Below are 7,790 nucleotides of genomic sequence, written 5' to 3'. Positions count from 1 at the left end.
GCTCAGGTTTATCTCCTCTTACTCTACAATCATATCAGTACAACCTCCCCCTCTTAATCCCATCATTCCCATTAGCATAAAACCTTGCTCCAAAATTGCCTTAAAAGAACATACCAGCAAACATTTTGTGATCTGTAACTCCATTTGTTTGTTTCCCTTCACAGCAAAACTCCAAAGAGTGCTGTGTGCTCAGTCTCCCTTCCTCAACCCCCTTTCTCTCGTGAACCCACTCCACTGGCCTCCCTACTCCATTGAACAGCACTTGTCAAGGTGTCTAGTCACCTCCCTGTTACCAAAGCCAATGACAATTCTCAGTCCTTGTTTGATCTCTCAAGCAGCTTTTGACATAGTTGCTCTCTCTTTTCCTTATGGAGGCTTCCAGAGCATTCTCTTCTCTCCGTTCTCCTCCTGCCTTTCAAGCCACTTCCTATAACAACATCTACAGCTGGAGAAGTGGCATAGGTGGGACTGGGGCTCCTCAAAGACAGAGATGCCTTCTTTATTTCTATGTCCCTGGTACTAGCACTGTGCCTAGCACTTAGTGTGAACTGAGAAGAATCTAGTGTTTTGCGAGAAAGATGTCAGAGTTAGAGATCAGTGATGATGAGACAGTTCAATCCAGAGGCATTGGACTCTTTAGGTAATGTTAGCAAGATAGGACCAACTAATGGATTTCCAACGAGTGGGGAACAGGTAGGAGACTCAGACAGGTGAGTGGCAAGCTTAGGTTAGGACCTCACAGAAGGAGGAAATTGAGCCTAGTCTGGCAGGCACTGTCTTAAAAGGCTAACCACCTGTAGCTGAGAGCCCATTTCCTGGGCTTTAGTCTCAGGACAGGTTTCCCGGGAAGCAGGCTCCATGTTGGAGCATAGTGTGCAGGAATTTTACCAGCAGTGCTGCTGTCAGTAACAGCACTGAGGAGGGAAGCAGGCAGGATGATTGGTCAGAGGATTTGAACAGCAGTGGGGTCTCAGTGAAGGCCTTCCCCAACCCTATGTGGATCTGCAGAGTTGGAAAAGCCCTTTGGGGTTATGCCATCTGGAAGCAAAGAGATTCACCTTTAATGAACTCCAGCCTTCCCTGCACTGATCAGTCACTGGATCATGGGGTGTGACACTCATTAATGTGGTCCTCTGCTGAGGGAAATTTCTGAAGGGGCTCTGGGGTGAACAACACCTGTTAACAGCTGGTGAATGAGTACTGCCCTAAAGGGGAGATTGGGGGCACAGCACAGTAGCCACCACCCTTTCTCCAGAGAAACCGCAGTACAGTATTAAGAGGGGACTAAAGACAAGACGACGAGTTCAGGAAGAAGATGGCTGGACCATGTATGGGTAGCAATCCCATTAGGAGATGGCAGAAATGCACAGCATTTACGCACAGGGTTAAGGAAGCAAATAAGATTGTGATGTACCCAGAGACTGACACTGTGGAAAGCCATTACCTCCCTTAGGGCTAAGGGACCAAAGGGCCAAAGGGCCAAAGGGAAGGAAATAGCATCACCTGATCCTAGTGGGAAGTGTTGCTGGGAGAAAGAGCTGCCTGGGAGGACCTGTGGTTATGAGGACTGCCAGAGGTGGGGCGCTATGGGGAGCAGGCATGTCCCCACCTCCTGCCAGTACCTGCCGCGGCCAACCCCAGTTCAAAGTCAGTTAATAATGGGTGATGCATTCCATGGAAATCACCTTCTTGGAGCATGGAGGAGGATGAAGAGAGAACAGATCGGGGGTAACCAGATGAAGAACAACCTGCAAAGATAACAAGGTAAAAGCAGTCCCGGGGTTACAGCTAGTGGCAGGGCAAGTGGTGTGGTGCTGCTCTGCCCTCCTTCCAGGCTTTCCTACCAACTGAGGCTGAGGTTCATCTAGGGTCTGGGCCTAGGGCTGAGTCTGGGGTGGTCTCTGATTTGGGAATTGGACCCAAAGCCGGGGGAGTGGATGAGTGCAAAACTGAGCAATAGGCTGGGCTAAATTGTCTCAAACGGAAGGAAGGTCCCAGATGGAAGGGCAGGGGTCTGAGGGAAAGGAGGAAAATATAAGACAGTGAGAAAGCAAGAAAGCCCCCAAGGATTCAGAGACCGTTGAGCCCTGCCCCGTTCCCACCAATTCTGTTGCTTTTTCTGGTCCCAACTGAGGCCTCCAGCACAGACATCAGATGGGGCCCAGACCTTCCTTCCAGCAGCACTTGTACAAGTGAACCTGAATTTGCCCTTCAGCCTGAACACTCCGTGGGATGTGGGGAGAAGGGTGTGGAGAGCAGGCAGCCTGGGACATGCAGGACTGGGCTGGACAGAGAGCAGCACATCTGCACAGCCCCGCACCATATAAACAGTCTCAGCCGCATCTGATAATGGAATTTCAAGGAGGGAGGAACAGGCAGGAGACCCAGATAGTGGGTCCAGATGATGGCAGAAAAGATTTTTTACTTTTCCCATACAGTTGGCGTGAACTGAGCACCCAGGAATCCTGTCTTCATGGTCTCCTGTTTTTAACCCCTCTGGTCCTCCTTCTCCACAGCCTTGGCAGCTGGAGGTCAAGGCTCTGGAGGTTCCTTTTCTTGAGGAGATGGAAGGCAGCCCCTTATGGACAGGCTTGGTCTTTCAGGTTTTTCACGGTGGAGCGCCTGCATGGCAAACATTCATCCCTCTGGGTAAATGAGGCCACTCCCGTGGCACTGCTGTGATGTGGTAACCAAGCGAAGCTCCCTTCCCACCATGGGTGTGGCCAGGAATGAGGGAGACCAAAAGCCTTTTCTTCCCACTCTAAAAACATTCTAGTGGTGAATGATTGTCATTCTAGTGGTGAATGACTGAGCAGTGGCTCATCTGTGGAGTGGCTCTCCAGGTACATATTAGATGCAGGTTGAGTACTCCTCAGGGGAAAATTCGAAATCCCAATTACTCCAAAATCTGAACCTTTTTGAGTATCGACATGATACCACAAGTGGAAAATTCCACCACCCTGATCAGTCAGCAGCCATCGACATTAAGGCAAGACCCTCTGCTAGCATAACGATTATGATGTGCTGAGGCTCTGATAGTCCTTTAGCAAACAACTATTTTTTTTTTTTGAGACAGAGCCTCAAGCTGAGCCCCTGGGTAGAGTGCTATGGCCTCACTGCTCACAGCAACCTCCAATTCCTGGGCTCAAGTGAGCCTCCTGCCTCAGCCTCCCAAGTAGCTGGGACCACAGGCGCCCACCACAATGCCCAGCTATTTTTTGGTTGCAGCCATTATTGTTGTTTGGCGGGCCCAGGCTGGATTCGAACCCGCCACCTTAGGTGTATGTGGCTGGTACCCTAGCTGCTTGAGCCACAGGCGCCGAGCTGCAAACAACTATTTTTAAATTAGGGGATCTACTGTACTTGTGTTTTAGATAATACTATTGCACACCTAGACTACAGTATAGTGTAAGTACAATTTTTAGATGCACTGGGAAACCAAACATTTTGTGCAATTCACTTTATTGGGATGTTTATGATATTGTGGTGTCCAGGAACACAAACCTGAAATATCCTCCAGGTCCACCTATAACCGATGGGCTAGTTAATCTTCACTAATTCCTCCCCTGTGACACCATTGAGGGTTTCAAGCTTTAGGGGAGGAAAGCCTTCCCATGACAGAAAATAGATATACTGCAGAACTCCAAGCAATAGTTTAAAATTTAATAATAACTGGCATCTGCATAGTGATTTATGAATTAAACAACTTTTCGGGTGGCGCCTATGACTCAGAGGGTAGGGTGCCAGCCCCATATACTGAGGTTGGTGGGTTCAAACCCGACCCCGGCCAACCTGCAACAAAAAAGTAGCCGGGCATTGTGGTGGGTGCCTGTAGTCCCGGCTACTGGTAGGTTGAGGCAAGAGAATCGCCTAAGCCTGGGAGTTGGAGGTTGCTGTGAGCTGTGTGATACCATGGCACTCTATTGAGGGTGATAAAGCAAGACTCTGGTTCTACAAATAATTAATTAATTAATTAATGAAAAATAAATAACTTTTCACTCACTGTTTTAGTCTGTTTAGAGCAGCTACAACAAATACATGAGACTGGTTAATTTATAAACAATAAAAATTTATTTCTTACAATTCCAGAGGCTGCGATGTCCAAGATCAAAGCACCAGAAGATTCCATGTCTGGTAAGAGCCGCCATCTCCACTTTCAAGATGATGCCTTGTTGCTGCGTCCTCCAGAGCAGAGAAACATTGTTCTCACATGGCAGAAGGTAGGAGGACAAAAGGGACGGGTCCCCTCCGTCAATCCCTTTTTTTTTTAGACAGAGTCTTACTCTGTGCCCCTGGGTATAGTGCCATGGTATCATCACACCTCACAGCAACCTCAAACTCTTGGGCTCAAGTCATCCTCATGCCTCAGCCTCCCAAGTAACTGGGACTACAGGCACCTATCACAATGCCTGGCTAATTTTTCTATTTTTGGTAGAGATATGGTCTTGTTCTTGCTCAGGCTGTTCTCAAATTCCTAAGCTCAAGCAATACACCTCTTTCAGCCTCCCAGAGTGCTAGGATTGCAGGTGTGAGCCACCATTCCTGGCCTGTCAATCCCTTTTATAAAAGTGCCTAATCTCATTCCTCATGGCCTCACCCCCTCCTAAAGTCTCCTAATACTGTCACATTGGCAACATCTGAATTTTGCGAGGACATATTCCAATCCTGGTACTCCTATGACTTCATTTGCCCACTGGAAGATGAGGTCACAAATGGGTGTAACATAGATAATCTTGTGGATAAGGACAATAGAGGCCTCTCACATCAAGTGGCTCCCGTGGTGTCACCTAGTTTCTAGGAGGCAGCTTCCCGAAGCCTCTGTCACCAAGTCCATCATAGATGCATATAATCAGCTATATAATTTCAAGTGTTTAATATATCTTTGGTTCTGATTTTTCTGCATTTTCTGAAAATAAGGAGGACTGGCAGCACCTGTAGCTCAAGTGGCTAGAGCGCCAGCCACATACACTGGAGCTGGCGGGTTTGAATCCAGCCTGGGCCTGCCAAACAACAATGACAATTACAACCAAAAAATAGTCGGGCATTGTGGTGGGCACCTGTAGTCCCAGCTACTTGGGACTCTGAGGCAAAAGAATTGCTTAACCGAAGAGTTTGAGGTTGCTATGAGCTGTGAGGTCACAGCATTCTACCCTGGGTGACAGTGTGAGACTCTGTCTTAAAAAAAAATAAAAAAGAAAAAAAGAAAAAGAAAATAAGGAGGACTGCCACCTAGAATTATGAAGAGCTAGCTGTTACTTGAAAGAGTTTGGGGTGTAGAATAAAGGACTGATGTCAGCAGACAGTCCAAGTCAGAAGAAAGCTGAATTAAGACCTGTTTTAGAATAAATATTTGAGATTCCTTGAACAGTTCTTGGCTTTTAATGTATGGTGTTTCCAAAATGCTTACAGTTTGTACCCTGATTGATGCTTATGTTTAAAGAAGTATAGAAATTGCCATCAGTACCTGGCGCTCCCATAGTGTCTTAAGCCAAACACAGAAAATGTATGTGTTCACTATTACAGGCACAATTTACAGTCCTTGGAATGCAAGTTAATATCTACACAAAATGGGTATGTGAGGAGAGGAATGCTTTTGATTCATTGAGTGTTTTGCATGTGCCATGTTCTGACCTGAAACAAGAGAGACTTCAGCCTGTAATTTTTCTATAACCTGAAAGTAATCTGAGATAATGTGTGCATGAAAAGAGATCAAAAACCCATCTTTCAAAACCTTGATCTGGCAAAATAAAACCATCAGAAATCTCATCCTATACCTGGTTATTTCTGAGGCAGCTGACAAACTTAAAGTCTCGGTTATACAGTGTTATTCTGGTGACAACAACAGAAAAGATGGAAGAACAGAAGACATCTTTGGTTCATGCAAGCCAGTTTCATTTAGTGTAAATGTATCTTAGCAGATTAAATATCTTCACAAATCGATGTACAATTTGATCAACTTGGAAAATACACTCAAAACAATTTCTGACAACCATCCTCTCCTCTCCAACTACAAGCTGTGCTTCTATAAGTATTTTTTTAATTGTGATAAAATATACAAAACATAAAATGTATCATCTGAACTATTTTTCAGGTGTACAATTCAGTAGCATTAAGTACAGTCACTTCTATAATCTTGAGTGCTCTTGGTGTTTTGTTTAGGACTGACTTTCTTTCTTACAGTATCCCCCTCACCCCCAACCTGGCTTTCCAACATATTGGCAGAAAATTCTGAACCTTTGTACAAAAAAGAAAAAGGAATGATCTACATAGCACCTGTGGAAGGATATCTCATCAAAAACTTAGTGAAGGTAAGTCTCAGAACATGGGGAGTTTGAAGCAGGAGGATTGCTTGAGGCCAAGTGTTCAAGACCAGCCTGGGGAACCTAGAAAAGCCCCATACAAAAAAATTTTTTTAAAAATTAACCAGGCCTGCACCACCACACGCCTGTGTTCCTAGCTCTTCTAGAAGTTAAGGCAGGAAGCTGGCTAGAGCCCAGGAGTTTGAGGTTGCAATGGGCTATGATGATGCCATTGCACTCCAGTCTGAGTCACAGAGCAAGACTCTGTCTCTCTCCCCACCCCTAACCAGGAAATCTGAATTGGTGGAGTGAGCTGCTGCGACCTTTACTGGTGCTTTGCCTCGTGTACTGGAGCCCAGTGGGCCTTCTCTCCTGGGCCGCAGTGTGCATGGAGGGCTGGGAAGTGGTGGAGGGGAGAGGGAAGTATTAACTTCCCAGAAAGAAGTTGAGGGTTTTTCTGTTTCTTTTTTTTCTTTTAATTTTTCTTTCTGTCTTTCTTCTTCTTCTCCTTTTTTTTTTTTTTTTGTCAGTAAACCTTGTAGAGAAGTAGCTTTTTCTGTTTCTAAGGCAGGTCTTCATCAATGCTATGGAGGCTAAACAGATCTTCTGATGCCTTGGGACCCTTCCATTGCCAAACTCTAACTGATGGACTCTCTAGTTCTATGGTGGAGAAGGAGAGGAATGAGCTCTTTAGTGCTGGAGGACTCTGATTCAAAACAGGGTGGAGGTGAGAGAATATTTCTGCATTCTGAGGATCAGACAGGCACTCTTGAGCCCCACCATGACACAGGTCTGGGGGCTGTGATAAGGGGCCAGGATGTTTGGGGCTGGTGAATGTTTGTGTGGGTGCCTGAGATGAGCGGTTAAATCAGAGGATCCATCCTTCTCAGCCCCACAGCTTTAGGAAAGAGCAGAGTTAATCACAACTTCAACACTGATGGGAACTGATCTTAGAGAGGGGATTACAAGCTGCCAGGGAAATGTAGACACTCTGGTATTGCTTATAGAGACCACATAGGATTGAAGACAAAGAGAGTTCCAGTCAAATCTTGAGATGAAAACTCAAAACACAATACGAATAGCAAAACATAACTATCGTCCATAAAGTAGAAGGGAAGAGGAGAGAGAGGGGTGGAGAGGGGATATGGAGAAGGGAGGGTATTCGGGAGGACCTCACCTAATGTGCATGATGCAATGGTACATTTCAAAACTATTAAGAAATGAGTATAATTGTGATGGATGTGTTACTTGGTTCAATGTAAACATTTCACATTGTATATCGAAGCATACCTGAACCCCATAAATGCATCAATGTACAAAGTTATGATTTAATAAAAAAATTATTAAAAAATAAATAAAAAAAAATAAAATAAGGAAGTTCCAAAAAGAAAGAAAACTTAAAACACAGTAGCAAGATTTGGAGGCCCGCACTTTAGGGGGTGCTCTGGACGGGGGTGGGGGGGGGACAAAAGGGCGTAGACAGCCTCGTCA

This window comes from Otolemur garnettii, unplaced genomic scaffold (genome assembly GCF_000181295.1).
Source record: "Otolemur garnettii isolate 467f Iridium unplaced genomic scaffold, OtoGar3 scaffold00163, whole genome shotgun sequence".
In the NCBI taxonomy this organism is placed as follows: domain Eukaryota; kingdom Metazoa; phylum Chordata; class Mammalia; order Primates; family Galagidae; genus Otolemur; species Otolemur garnettii.
The sequence above is the reverse complement of the archived record's forward strand: the minus strand, read 5'-3'. Positions refer to the sequence as shown.